The sequence below is a fragment of the Panthera tigris genome, chromosome E2, assembly GCF_018350195.1.
Source record: "Panthera tigris isolate Pti1 chromosome E2, P.tigris_Pti1_mat1.1, whole genome shotgun sequence".
NCBI classification, from domain to species: domain Eukaryota; kingdom Metazoa; phylum Chordata; class Mammalia; order Carnivora; family Felidae; genus Panthera; species Panthera tigris.
In genome coordinates, this window is record NC_056674.1 from 35,174,167 (window position 1) to 35,196,062 (window position 21,896).

Here is a 21,896-nt window from a genome sequence, read left to right on the forward strand (position 1 = left end):
GGTCACAATCTCAGTTTGTGAGTTCAAGACCCACTCCGCGACTCAGTGCTGACAGCTCGGAGCCTGGAGCCTGCTTCTGTGTCTCCTCCTCTCTGTCCCTCCCCTGCTCTCACTCTGTCTCTCTCTCTCAAAAATAAATAAACATTAAAAAAAAATTTTCCTGAGGAAAAAACACAACCAAATACAAACAGAAATAAACCTGAGTGTCAAACTGATTACATAAGACACAATGAAAACAAATTATTTCAAATAATTACTGAACACAGATGCTGTACATCCTTGATGGACAATGCAGAGTGGTGTGTGGGTGTGTGTGTATTATTTCTTATTTGAAGGGGTGGGGGGAGGGGCAAGTATCTTAAGTTGGGTCCATGCTCAGCACAGAGCCTGATGCAGGGCTCTATCCCACAACCCTGGGATCATAACCTGAGCCAAAACCAAGAGTTGAACACTCAACCAACTGAACCACCAAAGTACCCCTATTTTTTAGGACCAAAAGAAATCAAAGAAATTTGACTCATGTTTACTGTTAGCAAGAGTATTTCATTAAAAAGTTTAAACTTTGGGTACCTGGGTGGCTCAGTTAGTTGACTTCAGCTCAGGTCATGATCTCCCAGTTCATGGATTCAAGCCCCACGTCAGGATCTGCGCTGATGGTGCAAAGCCTGCTTGGGATTCTATGTCTCCCTCTTTTCTCTGACTTTCCCCCACTCACTCACTCACTCTCTCTCTAAAATAAGTAAATAAACATTTTTTTTTTTTTTTTTTTTTTTTTTTTAAGTTTACAGGGTGCCTGGATAGCTCAGTCAGTTAAGTGTCCTACTTTGGTTCAGGTCATGATCTCACAGTTAATGGGTTCAAGCCCCATATCGGGCTCTGTGCTGACAGCCTGTTGAGTCTGGAGCTTGCTTCAGATTCTGTGTCTCCCTCTCTCTCTGCCCCTCCTCCCTCCTCCACTCACAGTGTCCCTCTCTCTATCTCTTTCCCTCCCTCTTGAAGATAAACATTAAAAACATTTTAATAAAAAAGTTTAAACTATTTTTACATTATTGGGCAAAGCAAATAACAGGAATCCAAATTCAGTGCAAAAAAATCTGGTAAACATAAAAGTTTAAAGGCCGTGGGGCACCTGGATGGCTCAGTAGGTTAAGCGTCCAACTTTGGCCTAGGTTACGATCTCACCATTCCTGAGTTCGAGCCCTGCGTTAGGCTCTGCGCTGAAAGCTCACAGCCTGGAGCCTGTATCAGATTGTGTCTCCCTCTATCTCTCTCTCTCTGCCCCTCCACTGCTCATGCTCTGTCTTTCTCTCAAAAATAAATAAACATTTAAAACAAAAAAAATCAATAAAATAGGCAAACTTAAAAAAAAAAAGCTTAAAGGCCTGAAATACTATATTTCAAATGGAATTATCAGAAGAAACGCTTTTTAAAAATCATCATTTCCTAATGGAGTTTAATGAAAGCCCTAGAGTATACAATGGAAACTACAAGACAGTGTTGAAAAAAAAATTAAAGATGACACAAACAAGTGGAAGGACACTGTGTTCATGGATTAGAAGAGTTAATACTCTTAGACTGCCCATGCCACCCAAAGCCACCTAGACTCAACACAAACCCTATGAAAGTCCCAATGGCATTTTTCACATAAATAGGAAAAAAAAAAAAAAAAAAGTCCTAAAATTGGTATGGAACCATAAAAGACCCTCAAGAGCCAAACAATCATGAGAAAGAACAAAAAAACCAGAGGCATCACAGTTCTTGATTTTCAACTATACTACAAACCTACAGTAATTAGAACAGTATAGCATAAAAATAGACACAAAGATGAAAAGAACAGAGAGCCTAGAACTAAACCCTTGTATATACAGCTTACTAATATCTGATAAGGGGGACAAGAACAACCAATGGGGAAAGGACAGTCTCTTCAACAAATGCTGCTGGGAAAACTGGAAAGCTTACATACAAAAAAATGGAAGTGGACCTCTATCTTACACACTCACAAAAATTAACTCAAAATGGATTAAAGACTTAAACAGAAGACCTGATACCACAAAGAAAACATACAAAATAAGCTCTTCAGTGCTGATCTTGGCAATGATGTTTTTGGATATCACACCAAAAAGTACAAACAACAAAAGAAAAAGAATCAACAAATGCGACATCAAAATTAAAAGCTTCTGCACAACAAAACAAACAACAAAATGAAAAGGCAACCTACAAAATTAGAGAGAACATTTGCAAAACATGTACCAGATAAAGGGTTAACATAAGAACTCATACAGGGACACCTGAGTAACTCAGTTGGTTGGGATTCCTTCCAACTCTTGATCTAGGCTCAGGTCCCGATCTCACAGTTTCCAAGTTTGATCTCTGCCCTAGGCTCTGTGCTGATGGCTTAGAGCCTGTTTGGGATTGTCTCTCCTTCCCTCTGCCCCTTATCAGCTGTGCATTCTCTTTCTCTCTCTCTCTCTCAAAATAAACTTCAAAAATAAAAATTCAAACAACTCAGTAAAGATATTAAAAAAGTACAAACGATCCAATTAAAAAATAAGCAGAGGAACTGAACATTTTCCCAAGGATTACATCAAAATAGCGAACAGGTATCTGCAAAGGTGGCTCAACATCACTACTCATCAGAGAAAAGCATATCAAAATCAGAATAAAATATCATCTCACACCATTAAGAACAGCTAGCGACAAGAAGAGATAAGTGCTGGAGAGGATATGGAGAAAAGGGAACTCTTGTGAACTGCTGGTGGGAATGTAAAGTGATTCCACCACTATGGAGAACAGTATGAAAATTCCTCAAAATATTAATAAGAGGCACCTGGATAGCTCAGTTAGTTCAGTGTCCAAATCTTGATTTTGGTTCAGGTCCTGATCCCAGGGTTGTGAGATGGAGACCTGCGCATGGAACCTGTTTAAGATTCTCACCCACCCCTCCCTCTCCCCTTCCCCCACTGTGTGAGTGTGCTCTCTCAAGTGCAAAATTTAAAAAATAAAATAAAAAAACAAAACAAAAACTTATACAAGATATTGAGGCAGGGGCACCTGGGTGGCTCAGTCGGCTAAGCGTCTGACTTCAGCTCAGGTCATGATCTCATGGTTTCGAGCCCACGTCAGGCTCTGTGCTGACAACTCAGAGCCTGGAGCCTGCTTCAGATTCTGTGTCTCCCCTTCTTCTCTGCCCCTCCCATGTTCATACTCTGTCTCTGTTTCTCAATAATAAATAAATGTTTAAAAATTTTAAATAAATAAAAGATATTGAGGCAAAGTTTTTTAATTAATTGGATATTATAAAAGTACTTAATAATTTTAGGTGTACTTTGGCTATGCAAGAATGTCTTAATTTGCAGGAGATGCATGCTCAAGTATTTGAGATAAAACAGTTCAGTATAAATATATGAATAGAGATGGGAAAAATGGGTGAAGGGGAGTGGATGTACAGGATTCCAGTTATAGAATAAATCACAAAAATGAAAGGTATATCATAGAGAATATAGTCAGTGGTATGGCAATAATGTTGTATAATGACAGATGGTAGCAACACTTGTGGCGAGCACAGAATAACATATGGTGTTGTCAAATCACTATGTTGTGCACCTGAAACTGATGTAACGGTGTGTCAACTGTACTCCAATAAAAATATATATATATGAATAACAGAGAATTATGGTAAGATGTTAATTGCTGAATCTAGGAAGAAGTTACTGGCTGTTCACTGTACTATTAATTTCTCTGTACATGTGATTTTCTTTTCTTTCTTAAAGACTTTACTTTGAGACATGATGGAAAAAATATGGAACACTGCATGAATTTGTGTGTCATCCTCGTGCAGGGGCCATGTTAATCTTCTCTGTATCGTATCAAGTCTAGTGTATGTGCTGCTGTAGGAAGCACAGGTGAAATTTTTAATAAAACTGGGGGTGATGATACGGCGCCTGGGTGGCTGAGTCAGGTTAAGCATCCAACTTCAGCTCAGGTCGTGATCTCAGGGTTCATGAGTTCAAGCCCTGCATCGACCTTTCTGCTGTCACCACAGAACCCGCTTCAGATTCTCTGTCCCCCTCTGTCTCTGCCCCTCCCCGGCTTGTTCTCTCTCTCAAAATAAATAATTTTTTTTTAAAAAATGGGGATGATGGGGTGCCTGGGTGGCTCAGTCAGTTAAGTGTCTGACTCTTGATTTTGACTCAGGTCATGATCTCTCTCCCACTTCAGGCTGCACGCTGACAGTGCAGAGCCTACTTGGGATTCTCTTTCTCTCTGCGCCCCCCCCCCCCCCCCCCGCTTCCCTGTTCAGTGCTCTCTCAAAATAAACTGTTATAAAAAAAAAAAACAAGTTACTCTTTAAAAAAAAAAAAAATAGCGGCGCATGGGTGGCTCAGTCGGTTAAGCATCCGACTTCGGCTCGGGTCATGATCTCACGGTCCGTGAGTTCGAGCCCCGCGTCAGGCTCTGTGCTGACAGCTCAGAGCCTGGAGCCTGCTTCAGATTCTGTGTCTCCCTCTCTCTCTGACCCTCCCCCGTTCATGCTCTGTCTCTCTCTGTCTCAAAAATAAACAAACATTAAAAAAAAAATTTAAATATTTCAATTCTAAATCTTTGAATGACTCTAAAAATGTTTTTAAATGTATCAACTTTATTCACGCAAATGAGATCTCTCTTTGACGGTGACTGTCAATAATGTGAAGATTCAAATGTTATGTAGGCTTTGAAGCATAAACACCAACATAAATCTGATTGCAGAAACAAGCTCAAATTCATTAAGCTTTGAAAATATTTTTTTAACTTTATTTATTTTGAGAGAAAGAGCAAGCAAGCAAGGGAGGGGCAGAGAAAGAGGGAGAGAGAATCACAAACAGGTCCCCCCCAGCCAGCACAGAGCCCGACTCTGGGCCCGAACTGATGAACCTTAAGATTATAACCTAAACTGAAATCAAGAGTCAGACATTTAACTGAATGAGCCACCCAAGTGCCCCTAAAATACTTTTAATGGAAAAACTATTATCGTTCCTTATGAGGATTATATAAAATGTCCAAAATGATCTCCTTCCAGTTTATTCCAATATACTTTATAAATATCTTCATTTGCTAAAGATGGCACTCTTATTAATTCAAACACTTGAGCCTAACTTTATGCCATGGACATAGCTTAGGTGCTATATATATACCACAAGGGGCTTAATGGAATAAATACAGATTTTTACACTAAAACAATTATGGGGGAAAAAATGTGCATAAGAACTGGCAGATGAAGGGCACCTGGATGTCTTAGTCAGAAAAACGTATGACTTTTGATCTTGGGGTCACATGTTCCAGACCCACATTGGGTATAGAGATTACTTAAAACACACACACACACACACACACACACCCCTGAGGCACCTGGGTGGCTCAGTCAGTTAAGTGTCCAACTCTTGATTTCAGCTCAGGTCACAATCTCATGGCTTTTTTTTTTTTTTTTTAAACATTTATTCAACTTTGAGAGACAGAAACAGCGTGAGTGGGGAAGGAGCAGAGAGAGAGGGAGACACAGAATCTGAAGCAGGCTCCAGGACCTGAACTGTCAGCAACAGAGCCCGATGCAGGGCTTGAACCCATGGACCACAGGATCATGACCTGCTGAAGTTGGACACTTAACCAACTGAGCCACCCAGGCACCCCATGATCTCATGGCTCTTGAGTTTGAGCCCTGCATCAGGCTCTGTGCTGACAGCTCACAGCCTGGAGCCTGCTTCAGATCTGGGTCTCCCTCTCTCTCTGCCCCTCCCCCGCTCATGCTCGGTTGGTCTCTCTCTCTCTCAAAAATAAATATTGAAAAAAGAAATAGGGGCGCCTGGGTGGCTCAGTCGGTTAAGCCGCCGACTTCGGCTCAGGTCATGATCTCGCGGTCCGTGAGTTCAAGCCCTGCGTCGGGCTCTGTGCTGAGAGCCTGTTTCAGATTCTGTGTCTCCCTCTCTCTGACCCTCCCCAGTTCATGCTCTGTCTCTCTCTGTCTCAAAAATAAATAAACGTTAAAAAAGAAATAAAAAACCGCTGACTCCTAAGCACCACCCTACATCAAGATAATCAAAATCCTCAAGGAAAGAGTACAGGGGCACCTGAGTGGCTTAGTGAGTTACCGGCTCAGGTCATCATCTCACAGTTTGTGGGTTTGAGCCCCACATCAGACTCTGTGCTGACAGCTAGGAGGCTGGAGCCTGCTTTGGATTCTGTGTGTCTCTCTCAAAAATAAACTAAACATTAAAAAAATAAAAAGAATACAGAACAACATTGTATTTTAAACATACTCTGCAGGCGATTCTTATGCATTTTAAAAGTTGAGAACCACTAAACTTACTAATAGCTTTGGGAAACGTTTTTAGAAAGTTTACCAAACTTTAATGCAATCTCTACTAAGTGACAAGGAAAGCCCTTCACATCTATTCCTTTTTCTCCCCTCAACTTCTACCAGTTCGGCCAAAGACATCTCTGTAAAGGCAATTTGGTCTCCCACTGCACTGACTGATGCTAGCAATCTTGGTAGTATGACCTAACTTGCTCTAGGATTAAATATCAACAGGTACTTTAAGAAGCCAAATAGGCCTGGGGCATCTGGGTGGCTCAGTGGGTTAAGGGTCTGACTCCCGCTCAGGTCAAAAATCTCAGGGTTTGTGGGTTCAAGCCCTATGTCAGGCTCTGTACTGGACACCATGGAGTCTGAAGCCTGCTTCAAATTGTGCCTCCCTCTCTCTCTGCCCCTCCCCCATTCACGCTCTTTCTCAAAAACAAACATTAAAAAAAGAAGCCACTGGGGCGCCTGGGTGGCTCAGTCGGTTAAGCGTCCGACTTCGGCTCAGGTCACGATCTCGTGGTCCGTGAGTTCGAGCCCCGCATCGGGCTCTGGGCTGATGGCTCAGAGCCTGGAGCCTGCTTCCGATTCTGTGTCTCCCTCTCTCTGCGCCCCTCCCCCGTTCATGCTCTGTCTCTCTCTGTCTCAAAAATAAATAAAACGTTAAAAAAAAAAAAATTAAAAAAAAAAAAAAAAAGAAGCCACTATCAACAACAGCCAAAGTATGGAAAGAGCCCAAATGTCCATCGATGGATGAATGGATAAAGATGTGGTATATATATACAATGGAGTATTACTCGGCAATCAAAAAGAATGAAATCTTGCCATTTGCAACTATGTGGATGGAACAAGAGGGTATTATGCTAAGTGAAATTAGTCAGAGAAAGACAAATATCATATGACTTCATTCATATGAGGACTTTAGGATACAAAACAGATGAACATAAGGGAAGGGAAGTAAAAATAATATAAAAACAGGGAGGGGGACAAAACATAAGAGACTCTTAAATATGGAGAACAAACTGAAGGTTAGTGCAGGGGTTGTAGGAGGGGGGATGGGCTAAATGGGTAAGGGGCATTAAGGAATCTACTGAAATCATTGTTTCACTATATGCTAATTAATTTGGATGTAAATTTTAAAAAATTAAACATAAAATTAAAGAGAGAGAGACAGAGACAACATGAGTGGGGGAGGGGCAGAGGGAGGAGAGAGAATCCCAAGCAGGCTCCACACTGTTAGTACAGAGCCCAGCGCAGGGCTTGAACTCACAAAACCATGAGACCATGACCTGAACTGAAACCAAGAGTCAGATGCTTAACTGTCTGAGTCACCCAGGCACCCCTAATTTTATCTAATTTTAATTAATCTTAGTATAAATTTAAATAGCCTCATGTGGATAGTGGTTACCATACTGGCCAATGTTGCAAACTCCTAATGACCCATATAAATCGGGGAAGGTATCTTATTCTAGCATTCAGAAACAACCAATACCAATTTTCCCAGATGCCCCACTTTCCCCCTTGGTTTCCTTAAAAGGGAGAGCTCATTATTTTCTATTAGGACTTTAAAACCAACAAAATCACTGACTCAAAATACTCATCCCAATTTATTTTTTAAATTAAAAAATTTTTTTTTTATTTTAGAGAGTAAGCACACACACAAGGGGAGGGACAGAAAGGGGGAGAGAGGGAATCTCAAGCAGCCTTTAAGCTCAGCACAGAGCTCAACGTGGGATGCCATCCCACAACCCTGGGCTCATGACCTGAGCCAAAATCATGAGTCAAAGCTCAACTGACTGAGCCACCCATGTGCCCCTACTTATTTTTAATTGAAGTGTTTTTATTTTATGTACAATGAGTTGCATTAAGGTAGGTATCCTGAGTATCTGCAGTTAAGGGAGGTATCTTGGATGACCCATTCAAGGAAGTTCACTTAATGTAACTTAATGAAGCCTATATCCTTCACGGACTGACGGAAATACTGGCAGCACATACTGAGAGTGCATTTCTGGGTCAGACCCTGCTGGTTCCAAAAATGCAGCAAGAATGAGACCCCTGGCCAAATTTCCTCAGATGGCTCCAGTACAGCTGTTGGTGACCCATTTTGCTCTCTCAGATGCAATGAGGCAAAAGGCCACAGCAATCTTTAATACTCCTCCAAGAGGCAGAGATTCTAGATTTATAGTACACAGTTCCAATCCATTCATCCAAAATGGTTTACTTATTAAATTCTTAAATATAATTACTATGTACAAAATAGGATAACTTATCCCAGTACAATCACAACACTTAAACAGAATTGTTCTAAGCATTTTATGTATATTAGTTTATTTAAACCTGGTAACTCTTTGAGGAAGGTATTATCCCAAGTTTATAGCTGAAGAATAGTTTAAATGTCAACTGCTAATAGAATTTTAAAGACAGTATTTAACAGAACTTTAAAGAATTGGGCAGTAGAGGTAAGAGGATTTAAAAATGAACAAAAATCCTTGTATTGCACCTTCAAAATCATTAAGAGTCTAAATAAGTGTTTTAATACCAAGTCCCAAAACAAACAGTTCCTGATAGGAGTATCTCCAACCTTTAGGATGAATAGTAAGAGTTTTAGACCACTTAATCCCCAATTCTGTACTCAATACTCAGGAATCATCCCCCCCCCCCCCCCCCCCCCCCGCCGAATCATCTTTAATCCATTCCTTTTTCATCCAGGAAATGAACAACTCTTTAAAAACGTATCAAGTGAAAAAGGCCTAAATATCCCCCTAAAAGTGCAATGGTTAAGTAAATCATAAAAAGGAATACTATCTATTGGGAGGAAAGCAAGTTTCAGAACCGCATTGTGTATATATATGTCCTTATATGTAGAGTATCCAGAATGATACAAAAATAACTATCTGAAAAATTAGATGAAAGGAGATAAGAAGGGAATTGAACTTTTTTTCCCTACTGAAATACAAATGTAATTTTCAAAGACAAAATATTAGGCCAACAAAATTTTGCATATTCCAATTTTGCATATTCTCTATACAAAATCCCTTTTGATGGAGACCATTCACCTCACTTACTGAACAGAAAAGAGTTAACATAGAAGGCCTGCGACTGCTATCCTTAGAAAGACATGCCAGGTTGGCCCGTGGCTAGTGTGAGAACCTGGATTTGGGGAAAACTAATCCCCACTGTGACTAAACTGTACCAAAAAATGTGGTTCATGTTTAACACCTACCTTCCCTCCAGGAACCTGGAATTTTAATGGGTGACAGGCAGAAGGTGCCTATAACAATCCTAGGCACTGTGTCTCTAAGGAGCTTCGCTGCTGGGCAACATTTTGCACATATGTGTTGTCACAATTCCTTGTTGAAGGAATTAAGTGTGTCTGATGTGACTCTACTGGGAAAGGCACTGGGAGAGGTTCAGCTTGGAAGCATGAGTCCAGTTTCCTCAGACTTCACCTCATATGCCTTTTCCCTTTGCTGATTATGCTTTGTATCCTTTTGCTGTAATAAATCACGGTCCTAAATACAATCCCCACACACTAACCCTGACAGTGGCCAAAATGAAATGTCTTCTGGAGGTAACTAAGACCCATTTTGTGGCTTTCTTCTCTTTTATGTATAGAACCCATCTCAGACTTCTAGATTTTATCATAAAGATGATCCTAGAAGCTACATGAATTGGTTTAAGTATATTTTAGGGAATAAGGGAGTAGGAGAGACCAGGTAGATGCTTACCAAATCTGTTTCCTCTCCCTGGCTAAACAGCTAGACTACATTTCTCAGCCTCTCTTGCATAGGTGTGGCCAAGATTCTAAGTTCTAGCCAATAAAACGCAGGCCAAAAATGATACCAGCCACTTCTGGACCTTGTCCATAAAACCTCATACTCATGACCCTCTGGTTTTATCACCATCTGCCAGCTAAACAAAGAGGACTCCCTCTAGAGAAAAACAATGCCACAAGATGGAAGGAGCCTGGGTTCCTGAATTACCACACAGAAGGCAACCTAATGAACACTCAATGAAAGTTATCTGAGGAAAGTTATCGGAGTATAAATGTCTACTCTGTTAAGCCACTGATATCTTGGGGTTGTTTATTACGTTAACCTGCTTTGCATACTAACAGACGGCATGATCTGGTAAACATTTTTAGAAGCTACTCTTGACAATGCAAAATACTGAGAAAGAGGAGGTCACAAGGAAATTTGATAAGAGGGAGGGGCGCCTAGGTGGCTCAGTTGGTTAAGCATCCGACTCTTGATTTCAGCTCGGGCCATGATCTCACAGCTTCAGTTTGAGCCGCGCATCGAGCTGTCTGCTGTCAGCACAGAGCCTGCTTCAGATCCTCTGTTCCCCACCCCCTACCCCTGCCCTGCTCAAGCACACGTTCTCTCATCTCTCAAAAATAAACAACAACAAAAGATTATAGGGAAAGCAAAGTGAATGCATTCAAGAGAGAACTGCAAGGACTCTCTGAAACTGTGAATAAGCAAGACAAGTGAAGGAAAAGGAGCAAATATATTTCCACTAAGCACCTGGATTCCACTTACTCCTGACATGAAACAACTAAGAGAATACATGGCAAGAAAGAAAATGAAGAATTTGGACAGGACTATGAATTATAGCCTGCAACATAGCAAGGGTGAGCTACAAATAATAGATCTGGGAGTCATCAACATATAAAAAAAAAAAAAAAAAAGACAGGACAGAACTACAGAATGAAAATAAGAGCGTCTAGAGAGAATCCTAAGGAAGCTTAGTATTTCAGGGTGGATAAAGAGGAACTCAAGAAAGGAAATGAAGAGTAGCCTGAGAAGTGGAAAAAACTTAGAATGCATAATATCAGAAACCAAGCAAAGTCCTCTACTTAGTGGTAATAAGTAAAACCTACAAACAGCATCCCTAAAGAGAGCCTTAAGGATGAACCTTCACCAAATGTCCATTGTGGCAGACAGCCTCTAAAACAACCCCAACAATCCCTAAAATGTCTATCCTTATGTAATCCCCTCCCCTTATGAGTGGGATGGACCTTAAGTGTAGCTTCAAAAGAAGGAAATAGTCATTTCCAAGTGTACGTTAGAAAAAAGACTGACTTTTGTCTTGTTTACCTCTCTCTGAGCCTATGCTCTAAGCAAGCTGCCATGCTGTGAGTATGGAAAAGACATATGTGGCAAGCAACTGATGTCTCCAAACCAACAGCAAGAATTTGAAGCCAGACAAATGCCACGTGAGTGAGCTTGTAAGATCTCTCCACCCTTCAGCCTTGAGATGACTGCAGCCCGTTAATACTTGCATTGGAACTCTGTGAAAGACACTGAGCCAGAAGCACCTAGCCAAGCTGTGCCTTAGAAATAAAGAACAAGAAAGGTTAAATAGCTAAATTCAGAGGTATTTTGTCATGCAGTAATTGATAACTAATATACCTATAGTCTGCAGAAATCATGGGGGGGGGGGGAAGATTTTTTTTTTAGGTTTATTTATTTTGAGAGAGATAGAGCACATGGGGAGGGGCAGAGAGAGAGGGAGAAAGAGAATCCCAAGCAAGCTCCGCACTGTCAGCACAGAGCCAGACACGAGGCTCAATCCCACGGGATATGAGCTGAAATCAAGAGTTGGACCAACTGAACCAACTGAGCCACCCAGGTGCCCCCATGGGGGAAAGATTTTAAAAGGTATAGCTGGCAGTATACCAAAACTATATAGAAATTATAAATTATCAGAAATAGCAACTAACTGATCATTGATAACCTTCAAGGGGAAAGTTAGTGACTACCAGAAGGTAGGCCAAGATGCCTCCATAAAGTGGACAATGCATCAGGTAATAAGACCAGGGTCTACTTCAAGCCCCAGCCCCTCCAAAACCTCCCAAGCCACTTCAGATCATCTACAGGCTAATCTACCTTCTCTCCCCTTCAATATGTATGATGCACTATAAAATTAGGGGCGCATGGGTGGCTCAATCAGTTAAGCGTCCGACTGACTCTGGCTCAGGTCATGATCTCACGGTTTGTGGGTTCGAGCCCCGCATCAGGCTCTGTGCTGACAGCTCCAAGCTTGCAGCCTGCTTTGGATTCTGTGTCTCCCTCTCCCTCAGCCCCTCCCCTTCCTATGCTCTCTTTCTCTCTCTAAAATAAACATTAAAATTTTTTAATTTAATCAAACTGTTCACTATTGTTTCATGTGTATTATCATTTATATCAGGCTCCCGTAGACATGCCTTGGGTTTTATTCCATAGCTCTTCCTCACCATCACTCCCAACCAATCAGCTTTGAGGGCACTGAAAACATTCCAGAACTCTGAAAAATACAATACCAATATTAATTTCTAGGACCCTAAAATATAATTTGACTAGGCCTAACAAAAAGGAAAATGTAGCCCAAGTTTGGCAAAGTTCTTCCACCTTCATCACCCATGAAATGGAGATAATTTTCCACAATCTCATTTCACGTTGGTTTGTCTTTAACTGTAGAAGCATCTTTACATTATGTATCACTAAAAAAGTTTACTTGATAGTATTTTTCTTAGGACAAGATGCATCCCAATTTCAGAGATGTTAAAATGTTGAAAATTTGTTTTATAATCAGTGAAATCTGTTATTCCTTCTCTTTACGCAGTCTTCTCATATGTGCCACTGTGAAATTAAAGTAACTTGTGATTTACACCAATAATAATTGGCTCTAAATTAAATAAAATAATCCTGACAACAAATCTGAACCTCAAGAGGGTATTTACTGGAATAAACTAGAAAGCAATGTAATCTCCAAAAGTTTTTGTTTTCTTTTTAATTTTTATATTGGGGCGGGGGGAGGCAGGGGAGAGGGGCAGAGAGAGTGAATGAATCTCAAACAGGCTCCTCACTCAATACAGAGGCCAAAGCAGGGCTCAATCCCAGGACCCTGGGATCATGACCTGAACTGAAACCAGCCAACATTCAACCGACTGAACCAGCCAAGCGCACCTGCTAAAACATTCTGAAAAGCTTAAATTTTTTTTTTTAACATTTATTTATTTCTGAGAGACAGAGAGACAGAGAGTGATTATGGGAGGGGCAGAGAGAGAGGGAGACACAGAATCCGAAACAGGCTCCAGGCTCCGAGCTGTCAGCAGAGCCCGACGCAGGGCTCGAACCCACAGACCGCGAGATCATGACCTGAGCTGAAGTCGGCCGTTCAACCAACTGAGCCACCCAGGCGCCCCTTAAATGCTTGAGTGGGAGAGCCACTAGCACACAATGAGAATGAGAGATGAAATAAACATCACACAAAGGACAGCACCACCAACAAAGAATTATCCTGCCCAAACACCAACAGTGCCCTTGCTGAGAAAATGGCTTTTGCATCCACTTTCCATAAGGTGAGCCCTAGATGTGAACACCTCAGGTAAGGCTTTCCACAAAGTTAACACAAAGCAAAGCACAACTTAAATTCATCAGATGATAAGAAATAGTGTATCGTTTTCATGAAGTGGCTACCACAACTTATCAGAGAAACAGTTTATGCACTATATGCACTAACTCAGCCAACTATTTGTTGAGTACTGACTATGTGTCAGGTATTTAAGATACATCCGTGAAGAGACATACACATATGCCTGCATTCCCACTGGAGGTGAGAAATAGTAATCATTAGAAATTATAAAACATGTTAGGAGATGCTAAGTACTATAGAAAAAGAAAAAACATCAGGGTAAAAGTGAGCCAGAGGACAGGAGGGATGCAATTTAAGTTTTCTGACGGTGGTCAGAGTGAGCCTTATTGAGAAAGAAGTCTTTGAGCAGACTTAAAAGGAGCTGAGGGGTTCAGCCATGCACATATCTGAGAGAATGTTCCAGGCAGAAGGATCAATCAGTTGGTGCACAGGCTTCCTAAGAGACTGCGTGGCATCTGTAAGGCAAAGCAAGGAGGTCAAGTGTAGTTGAAGAAAACCAACTGGGGGGACAGGGGTGATAAGTTAGGGGGAAATGGAGAACACATGAGTAGGTATAGAGCAGAGTTAAATTCTATAGGTAATTAAAGGACTCTGGCTTTTATGAAAGACAAATGGAGAATCAACGGATGGTCCTGAACAGGACAACATGATATGACTTTTAAAATACAAGAATTATTCTAGATGATGAACTGAGAAGCAAGGATAGAAGCGAGGTAGATAATAATAGCACATTAAGAGACCATTAGTCACTGAAACTCAACACAGAAGAACTCTACAAAGCTATATACAAATATGCCAAAACTAAGTATATCAAGATATCATACCAATGTTTTGTGGTTGCCAGAGAACTTGAGGGCTTACTGATACAGGAGTGACTAAATACTTTCATGTAATTTCTACATTTTACATTTAGATACACGATCTCAACTTCTGTAATCTTTGGCATATTTGTCTGTTTGAAAAGGGAAGGGGAAAATTCTTTTTTAAGATTTTTTTTTAACGTTTATTTATTTTTGAGAGCGTGAGTGGGGGAGGCGCAGAGAGGGAGACACAGAATTTGAAGCAGGCTCCGAGTTGTCAGCACAGAGCCTGACATGGGGCTCGAACTCACAAACATTGAGATCATGACCTGAGCTGAAGTCCGCCGCTTAACCAACTGAGCCACTCAGGTGCCCCTCTTTTTTAAGATTTTAAGTTATCTCTACACCCAACATGGTGCTTGAACCTACAACCTTGAGAGACCAAGAGTCACACATTCCTCCAACTGAGCCAGCCAGGGACCCCTTTTTTGTTAACATTACTTTTCTATTTCTTTATATACAGATGATAGATTTTTCTTTTTAAGTAATCTCTACACCCAACGTGGGGCTTGAACTCATGACCCCAAGATCAAGTGTCACAGGCTCTACCAACTGAGCCAGCCATCTGCTTTAGGAAAGGGGAATATTCTTAACAGTGGGCATATACATGGTAGACTTAACTCTCCATTACCCAAACTAAAGAGTAAAAACCAAGTGTAAATAATCCAATCATGAACATCCCAAAATTATGTATTACTGAGGTCAAAAAAGCCTAGTATAAAACTTGTTTTTTAGAACCCAGCTGACAAGGGATAAGGAAATATCCAAAGGCATAATGGTCAACAAATAGTAAATAGGTATGAAATAATAACAAATGGGACATGAGCTAACTTGCTTCCTAACCATGCCACTTTACACAAGCAATTTTTACTCAATTCAATAGAATCTTAAAGATGTTAAAGAACATTTAACAGCCTCTTGTGGATATTTTCAGAATTTTACAAAACTTAATCCAATCCATACATCAGCATAGTTTGAAATACTGTTAGTGTTAGCAAATAAATCTTTTTTTTTTTTTTTTTGTAAGTAAGCTCTTCACCCAATGTAGGGCTTGAACTCATGACCCCGAGACCAAGAGACCCATGCTCTACAGACTGAGCCAGCCAGGCACCCCCAATAAATCCCTATTTTTAAAAAACTGATAAAGTGGAGAACTAGAAAAGTATGCCTACTCCAAAGTCAGAAAGGAATCAAGTTTTTGACTTGGAATCAACTAAATATTCAGAAGCATCTTCCCAGAAGTTAACTGCAAAACTATAAAGCAATATAGTGTATAATATACTCAATTACTAAAAGATAACTGAGAATCCTTCATGGAGCTACTTTAAAAATGTAACTACACCAAGAGAACATATTTGTTCTAACAAATACACATATTTGTTAGAATTCAATTTACAGTGCTGAAGAACATTGTAAAACCTCAGTCCTTCCCCATCCTTCAGAGGTCTTAACAGAAGTGCAAGTTAATTTACACTGAGGTTAAATATTAATCACACAATAACTCCAACAGAAAAGACCACCTGTTTGTCACACTACAGTTTTCTATTTTTACACTGAAGAGAAGAAAAACTCAAATCCTGTGTCTCATCCTCCAAAAACTTGCTGGGGAAAAAAATCTGTATTTGCTTTAATCACAACTAAGAAAATCTCATCCAAATACACACTGGTGGTATCTCACAATATATGTGTATCAAGTCATTACACTCTACATATAAAACCTATACACTCTACCTATAAAACTTACATGATTGTGGGAATGCAAGCTGGTGCAGCCACTCTGGAAAACAGTATGGAGGTTCCTCAAAAACCTAACAATAGAACTACCCTACGACCCAGCAACTGCACTACTAGGTATTTATCCAAAAGATATAGGTGTGCTGTTTCGAAGGGACACATGCACCCCCATGTTTATAGCAGCACTATCCACAATAGCCAAAGTATGGAAAGAGCCCAAATGCCCATCGATGGATGAATGGATAAAGAAGGTGTGGTATATACATACAATGGAGTATTACTCAGCAATAAAAAAGAATGAAATCTTGCCATTTGCAACTACGTGGATGGAACTGGAGGGTATTATGCTAAGTGAAATGAGTCAGAGAAAGACAAAAATCATATGACTTCACTCACATGAGGGCTTTAAGAGACAAAACAGGTAAACATAAGGGAAGGGAAACAAAAGTAATATAAAAACAGGGAGGGGGACAAAACAAGAGACTCACAAATATGGAGAACAAAATGAGGGTTACTGGAGGGATTGTGGGGGGGGGGGGATGGGCTAAATGGGAAGAGGCACTAAGGAATCCACTCCTGAAATCATTGTTGCACTGTATGCTAACTAATTTGGATGTAAATTTTAAAAAATAAAATTAAAAAAAAAATAAAATTAAAAAAAAAAAAATAAAAGGGGCACCTGGGTGGTTTAACTGGTTAAGGTCTGAGTTCAGCTCAGGTCATATCTCACGGTTCGTGGGTTCGAGCCCCGCGTCGGGCTCTGTGCTGACAGCTCTGAGCCTGGAGCCTGCTTCAGATTCTGTGTCTCCCTCTCTCTCTGCTCCTCCCACACTCATGCGCTCTCTCTCTCTCTCTCTCTCTCAAAAATAAACATTTAAAACAATTTTTTATAAAAATAAAAATATTAAATAAATTTAAGAAAACACTATTGTGTGTCAATCAGGTCAATAAAATGGGGGGAAATCACATATTAGGAGTAAAGGAAAATTTTCCCTTGATAATTAATTACCTAAGAAACAGTTTAATTCTATAGAATTAGTATTTTTTTAAGTTTATCTATTGTGAGAGAGAGAGCATGCGCACGCACACACAAGCAGAGGGAAGGGAGAGAGTAAGGATGAGAATCCCAAGCTAGCTCTCTGCTGTCAGCACAGAGACCAATGTGGGCCTCAAACTTACCCATAAGATCATGACCTTAGCAGAAACCAAGAGTCGGATGCCTAACCAACTGAGCCACCCCAGGAGCTCCTGATTCTACAGAGTTATTATTAATAGACATAGTGTGATGTGCTAAACTCCAATCCACTCAATGAAAGTGAAACCCTGAACTACCAATCAACCTGCAGAGATTTTAACTGTAAGATGACAAACATTCTTTCAAAAAAACAAATGGCTGACCACATAGATGATGCTCACTTTTTTGATGAATAAGTTCACAGGCCTTTCTTTTCCTTGTACTGAATTCAAGCCGAGTGTGAAAATACAAAATGAACACTAGGGTAGAGTAGAAAAACCTGGTCTGACCTTAAACTAAGTCACCTTACTTTCCTCAGCTTCAATTTCCTAAAGGATGATACCTTAATTCTGTATGACCAGCTTTCCAAGTTTAACCATCTAAAAGATGTCAACAGGATTATAAGTATACAGTCCAAAAAAAAATCCTCTATAAATCTTCCCAAGTGTAACAAATGAAACATTTTTCAATTACAATTCAGGGCAATTACATGTTTTTGTGAGAAAGCGGAGATTCCTTACCCACTATAAAATGAGGCAGAAAAACTTATTACAAAGCAAAACAGTGTATGCCATAGGTAAGTGAAACTGGCCAAAAGGTATAGAAGAAATCAATTTTGCTTAGGAAAATCACAGGAAAGATTTATAGACAGTATACTTATGTCTGAACTGAAATGATGGATGTTTCGGTAGATACAAACAATGAGATTCCAGATAAAAGGGGCAAAGATACATTCAGGAACCGCTGTGTAACAGTCTTTTGACTATAGCATAAGACAGTAATAGGATGCCACAGGTAGGGAGGGATCAACAGTTACACAGCTCTAGGCCAAGGGATTTGAAGGACTTTGAGCAGAGGATGGCTATTTTCAAACCAATGATTTAGGAGGCAATTTGGGTGTAAGAATTAACAATATTCCTGGAATCATTTACACCCAGAATGTACTTACATACTACTTATGTAATAAAAATAAATAAATAATAAACAAACCATAGGGCAAAAATAGTGGAGATTAGTTAGAAAGCTAGTGCAAAAAAGACAAAAGGGGATGATGCCTGGCTGGCTCAGTTGCTAGAGCATGGGACTCTTGATCTCGGGGTCATGAGTTCAAGCCCTATGTTGGGGGTAGAGAAGAGAGACAGAGAGAGAGAGAAAAGGTCTGAAACAAAGGGATAACTATTCTTATGATTAGTGTACATAAAAACTTTAAACATTACATTTCAAAATCATGAGCTATAACTCCAAGGTGACAAACTTTGAAACTAATTACCTGAAAGGGAAAATGCTGAGCTCTTGATGAGGATTAAGAACAGTAAGATGATGTCTTTCGAAACATAACGTCATTCCTTTTTATATTTTACGTAATCAGTTCAACAACACATTCATTACACACAAAAAAACCTCTCTTGAAAACTGTTTAACACCGCATTCAACATATTAGGAATTTCCTCCTGACAACTGTTAACAACATTAACCAAGACATTTTATCCTGGAGGTTTATGCAGAGCTTTCCAGCATTAAAGACAAAATGCATTTCTTAAACCTATACTCTACACTTCCAAAGGCTGCATTTCCTTCAAATCTCAGCACAGGGTTTCAGATTAAGTCTACACTTCTAATTACTGACTTTTCAAACAGTGCTTTTCAGTGAACTGGTTTTATTTGCTTTGCTACATCCTTACAAATGTATGAGTGAAATGTACATTAAAATAGTGTGTATATAGAGAGTGCTAAAGGCTTTGAGCCCATTTTAGCTTTGAAACATGCTTCCCAAAAATTGTGAGCAAAGAGAAAAGGAACTGTAGGATTTTTCTATATATAAGGTCTTAAAATAAGACTCAGTGGGATACCATTTTGAAAGGTCCCAGCAGGAAACTCAGTTTGGTCACAGGGCCATTTAAGAAGTGCTTCAGCTAATATCTTTAAATGACTTGAAAGTTAGTTTTGTACTTTAATAAAGTATACCAAGATCATAAAATATTGCATTTCAAAATGGCAATTATTTTTGTTCATTTGAGAGGCAGAAACATCTTACCAAAAATTAGTGTCTTAAACAATGTGTGAGCATTCAATTAAAATTATTATGGACAAATTACCTTCCACAGCATTGAGTACCAAACATTTCTTACCTCATGGAATGAAATAAAAATTCAAGTTCATCAATTCAGGCTGGTTAAAAAGAAAGCTTTTCATAAGTAAGTCAGAATCTAACCAAAAACCTACTTGGAAAACCCAACATGCAAGGATGAATATGAGATTAGTCTTTACGCATGTCTTGAAGAGACAGTAAGCATCTCGTCTCCTGTCCTCACACAGTAGTTTGGTTTTTAAATGACACAACCCAAAGTTCAAGGGATGCCACAGCACTTAGCCTGACAAGAGTCCATGGTGACGGGACTGGGATTTAAACGCCCAATATAAAGTTAGAGACTAGAGAGAAAAAACTAAGCTAGAAACTAATCCAGCTGAGTTAGGAACCAAGAGCATTTCAGTTCAGTTCCTCCGTGAAGCCACAAAACCCTGCCTTAAGACTTCTAAGGTTACAATCTTAGGCAAAAAACGGAAATGCTTTCAGTGATGAATGGTCAAGTCTTTGTGCCTTGATTCCGATGAAGGACTTGGGACCCACACTTGTTGAAAAGGGACCAACGGTCTCAACTCTCAACAAGTTTTATCAACGTGCTTCCATTTCAGTAAAAGTACAACTAGATGCCTAAAACTTTATGTATCATCAGCTCATTTTCTACTTAGACAAGGTAACGATTTGCTGTGTCCTAAAACAAGATTATTTAAACTGTTACCGTATATTTTATTAATAGTTAAAACACTATGCTGTCAATCTGTGGAAAGGTAGGAATGTCGACCCGAGTCACAGATTTACTAACAGATTACTGAAGATCTCTACAAAAACAGGTTTGTTCTTAATCTGTTTGACCTGCTTTCTAATTTTTTACTTGTCCTCTCACTTTTTTCATCTAAGTATCCCTGTTCCTACCAAACGGATCATCACGAGAGCATTGTTCAGAATCCCCGTCAAAGTACGCAATTATTGGCTGTTAAAATCAATCTCCCAAGGCAACAGAATTACACAGAAATAAGGAGAGAAACTAAGGATCGTTACGCAGCTTACAGTAAGAAAACAGGCTTTTTATTGGAGTCCTAAGAAATGTGACGTTAGATTGAGTGGCTTGAGGGGAAAAGTTTACTTCTCCAAGTTTATTTTAAACGCAGCATTTCCAAGTCCACTATCAGGCATCTCCTTTTTGTAAAGTACAAATCTTACTCCTGGCGGGGGGTAATTATCTGTGTGAGGCCAGGTGGGTGAATTCTGCAGCGGGACTGGTAACGAGTAACTGAGTAAGTATTTCGTGTGCGGCCTTAAGCAACCTCTGCAAAACCTGGAGGAAGGCAATCCCTCCCCAGCCGCGAGGCCTCCGAGCCGTCGGCTCACTAGGGGGGCACTTCCCACGGGAGAGCAGAAGCCGCCACTACGGCACAGACAGCGGCCCCAGTGAAGGAGGGCCGACTTCGGAGAAAGTCGGAGCGCCCCAGCGCGCGAGTGGAACAAAACCTGTGGCGAGAAGTAATGAGGAAGTGCTCGCTCCCGCCTGCCCCTCCCACCGGCGGACACCCGAAACACCAGGGGTTTGACAACGTGCCGGGGGCACCGGGAGTGGGACTGCCAGCTCCGGGTCGACCAGAAAGAAGCAGGAGCCTACCAACTACTCCAAACACGCACCCTCGCCTCTGGAACTAGGCCTCGGGGGCCGAAGCCCACTGCACCCGTCCGGAAGCCCCGAGAGAAAGGGGCAGTTGAGGAGCTCGCGGGGGCTGAGGAGGGTGCAGCCCGCGCGAAGCGAGGCCCAGCCGTCCGAATTGCCGCCACCGCCGCCCTCAAGAGCCTCCAGGCCCGGGCCGGGGACCACCCCGGGTCTCACCCGGCGCTCTGCCCTGCGCTCCGGGAAGCCTTCAGCCCCGGCCTTTTCTCTTCAGAGCCCAAAGAGTACGCGAGTCGTGGGAAGAGCCCGCCCTCTCCCGCCTCGCCACTTCCCCGTCCCGACTGCCCCTCACTCCGCGGAGCTCCGGGAAACGCTCCCAATGGCCCCTGGACCACCCCGTTCCTTCGCCCACCGGCACTCGCGGTCCGTAGCTGACACTGCCAGCCGGCCCCAGCCCCCTGACCCCGGCCCACCTCACCTCAGGCGGCTCCGGCAGCGCTGGACACAGGAAACTCCTGAGTCCCCGACTCCGGCTCTCCTCGACCCCCTCTTCGGTTAACTCCGCTTGTTTCTCTACAAAATGGCGCCGGAGGTCGCGC

The 21,896-nt window shown here is 41.1% G+C and overlaps 1 protein-coding gene and 1 non-coding gene across 9 annotated transcripts in view; both read right to left on the bottom strand.

Annotated features, from left to right (window-relative positions):
- CNOT1 (CCR4-NOT transcription complex subunit 1) overlaps nucleotides 1-21,896 on the bottom strand; it is a 101,772-nt gene that overhangs the window by 79,339 nt on the left and 537 nt on the right. For 5 of the 8 annotated variants that reach the window (XM_007090232.3, XM_015541135.2, XM_007090233.3 and 2 more), the window contains exon 1: nucleotides 21,776-21,860. The exons of 1 other annotated variant lie outside the window; for it this stretch is intronic. The gene's annotated coding sequence lies outside the window, so the exon portion shown is untranslated. Of the gene's footprint in view, nucleotides 1-21,775; nucleotides 21,865-21,896 lie in introns of those variants that run through there. 2 more of the 8 variants (XM_007090231.3, XM_042969609.1) reach the window with 2 other exon arrangements.
- On the bottom strand, nucleotides 3,794-3,900 carry LOC122234443. The gene has a single exon (XR_006212231.1). It is a non-coding gene; the product is annotated as a U6 spliceosomal RNA (small nuclear RNA).